We start from the raw sequence: 3,291 nt of genomic DNA, 5'->3' as shown, positions 1-3,291 counted from the left end.
CAACATGCCTACAGGGTTCTGAGGACAATGGCGCTCTTCTACTTCAAGTAGCTTCAAAGGCTTAGCTACAGCAAGCAGGCGTCTGTGACTTCCTCTGAAGTGCCTCGCTATAATATATTATATCTCGATGTCCCCAGAGTGCCGCCCAGGCCTGTAGTCTGGACCAGAACCATACCGGGGTCTTTGCCCTTCCTCATAAAGTCTATAATCATTCCACTGCCATCATCACGCATTTGAGACCACATGAGATATGAGGGACGAAAGAGAAAATCAAAACGGTGAAAACAGAAATGGCGTCTTTGTTAAGCCAGCGAAGACTTCTAAGATGTGACTTTAGAGAATTTGTGGGTACACAACATTGACACAAAGGGAATACCAGATGAAAGCATTAGAGATGTAAATAACTCTTCTGCCAGAGAGAGAGAGACTGTGACACACAGACAAAGAGAGAGAGAAAATATGTGTATGTGAATAGATAGAACGAGAACTATAGAAACAGAAAGATCGTAAAGTGAACCATATCTATATAGAGATCTGGGGCCGGTTGCACCAGCTGTACGTAAGTAACAACTTAGCCTAGTTTTGACGTAAATGGGCACTAAGTTACAACTTACGCACTACTAAATATTTTTTCGTTGCACCATTACACGTAGTTGAAGTGTAACTCTACTCTACAGAAGCGTCTGGTCAGGAGTAACGGTTGGAATAAAATAGCAGACTGAGTGAACTGCATCAATATGCACTTCTTTTACCCGACAACCTTCAATCCTTTAGGCATACAGTATATGATGCTGCTGACATTTAGTACATATTAAGAGAAAGAACAATATGTGAATAAATGTACTTTGTTTCTTTTTTAGCGCGTCTTTAACACCCCAGTCAGCAAACAAACTTGGCCCAGATTTGGCATGCAGCTGGCATTCATCCGGCACTGGCATACATCATGTGGGCCAAACATGGTCCGGGATTGGCAGAGATGGTACCGGGTTTAAGAAGGCACACAAGACATGGGCCAGATGTCAAATGTAGTATTTGGTCCAGATGTCAAATATAGGTATGTGGGCCACATAAGTATGGCCGATCTTGACCCCCATTTAAAATCCATTTCAAATATTTTTGAGGCTTTTTGGTAAAAACTCAACTTGTCGTGTTTGGAGGAGAAAGAATGCTGAGTTGCATCCAAAGAACACCATACCTACTGTGAAGCATGGGGGTGGAAACATCATGCTTTGGGGCTGTTTTTCTGCAAAGGGACCAGGACGACTGATCCGTGTAAACGAAAGAATGAATGGGGCTCTGTATTGTGAGATTTTGAGTGAAAACCTCCTTCCATCAGCAAGGGCATTGAAGATGAAACGTGGCTGGGTCTTTCAGCATGACAATGATCCCAAACACACCGCCCGGGCAATGAAGGAGTGGCTTCGTAAGAAGCATTTCAAGGTCCTGGAGTGGCCTAGCCAGTCTCCAGATCTCAACCCCATAGAAAATCTTTGGAGGGAGTTGAAAATCCGTGTTGCCCAGTGACAGCCCCAAAACATTACTGCTCTTGAGGAATGGGCCAAAATACCAGCAACCGTGTGTGAAAACCTTGTGAAGACTTACAGAAAATGTTTGACCTCTGTCATTGCCAACAAAGTGTATATAACAAAGTATTGAGATGAAATTTTGTTATTGACCAAATACTTATTTTCGACCATAATTTGCAAATAAATTCTTTAAAAATCCTACAATGTGATTTTCTGGATTTTTTTTTCTCATTTTGTCTCTCATAGTTGAGGTATACCTATGATGAAAATTACAGGCCTCTCTCATCTTTTTAAGTGGGAGAACTTGCACAATTGGTGGCTGACTAAATACTTTTTTTCCCCACTGTATATATATAAAACGACAGGATATACCCTAACCCTATATAACCCTAACCCTAACCATTCAAATCGCATTGAAACTGGAGCGGAAGGAGTTACCATGGAAACAGGTCGTCAACTCACTCAGAGAGTCCGTCTCTCTGCTGTTTTCAGGTAAGTTTAGTCCCTAAAATCACACAAATAATACATACAACCGTTCCTGACACTTTCTTACATTTAATTGACACGTTTCTGTTGAATCTTTACTTTACAGGAATGGTTTAGTGTCTTCAGAAAGACCGTTAGCATCACAACTGTTAACTAGCTATAGAGGCTATATTAGAGGTAACTTAAGCTAAATATAGATTTGAGATTTGAGCTCTTATTAATGAAAGTTTGAGCTTTTAATCACATTTTATGTGTAGATGAGCGATTTTGATAGTTTGTAAATGTTTTGCTGGTACTTTGTCAATAGATAAATGGAAGTAACTATAAGCGAATTAATTTAACCTAAAAGTTAACCTTAAATTAATTTAACCTAAAAGTCTGCACTGTGGGGTCAATCGGTGACGTCACTGACATGAACTAATGGGCTGAAACTATTTCAAACACGTTTTGAACTTTCATTGCAAACAAATGTTGATCAATTGTACTGTGATTTCAGGAGCATCAGAAAAAACCCTAAAACGGGAAGTTACAAGAAAATGTGTAATGGGAGCTGCTGACAGAGATACAGGAAACACAGGTGATCTGAGAAATCTTATTAAATAACTTTATTTTTGCATTTTTCACAATATATTTCAACTATATCATCATGCATCTGTAAAACCTAAAAATGTGAATTCTGATATCTTAAGATTTTTTTGTATGTTTCTTTTTCTTTTCTTTTTGTATGTTTTGTATATTATTATTTCTCTTTTCTGCATTTCACCTCTGCTGTAGTTAGTTTATTTCTAATAAACCTGGCATATATGTATAATACATATTGTTGGCTATGTGACATATTGTTCCTATATTCTTCCATGCTGATGGCCGTGCTGCAGAGCTGGAGCAGATCTCCTGACGAAGAACATCTCCAAGGCACTATGAACCATCTGACTGGTAAGTAAAACCTCAAACATTTAAAAGTTTATCAAATATTAAAAAATATTTCCTGTATGTCCTACAAGGCCATCTTGCTTAAATCTGCACTGAGGACACTTCATACACAACAACCTACAGAGGGGTCCATCATAATTCGAAAAAAGACACAGATGATAATAAAAAAAGATCTTTGAAATAAAAATTATAAACGGTAAAACAGAACCAGAATACTGTGAACGTACCTCACTTCAAACTGTAACGGTCTGTATGTATATTCTTTTCTAAACTTTAGTGAAGTGTTTGTTCAAGTAGACTTTGTTGCTTGTGGAAAACTCACGCAAGCCTGAAAGGTACTTAAAACTTA

At 38.5% G+C, this 3,291-nt stretch overlaps 1 long non-coding RNA gene across 1 annotated transcript in view; it reads right to left on the bottom strand.

Moving 5' to 3' along the window:
- Positions 1-554: 554 nt before the first annotated feature.
- The window catches only part of LOC107551475 (uncharacterized), an 11,429-nt gene continuing 8,692 nt past the window's right edge, over positions 555-3,291 (bottom strand). Inside the window, exon 3 of the long non-coding RNA XR_001604773.1 lies at positions 555-666. This is a non-coding gene — a long non-coding RNA (uncharacterized lncRNA). The remainder of the gene's footprint in view (positions 667-3,291) is intronic.

This window comes from Sinocyclocheilus grahami, unplaced genomic scaffold, assembly GCF_001515645.1.
Source record: "Sinocyclocheilus grahami isolate Dianchi unplaced genomic scaffold, SAMN03320097.WGS_v1.1 scaffold425.1, whole genome shotgun sequence".
NCBI lineage: Eukaryota > Metazoa > Chordata > Actinopteri > Cypriniformes > Cyprinidae > Sinocyclocheilus > Sinocyclocheilus grahami.
The sequence above is the reverse complement of the archived record's forward strand: the minus strand, read 5'-3'. Positions and strand labels throughout refer to the sequence as shown.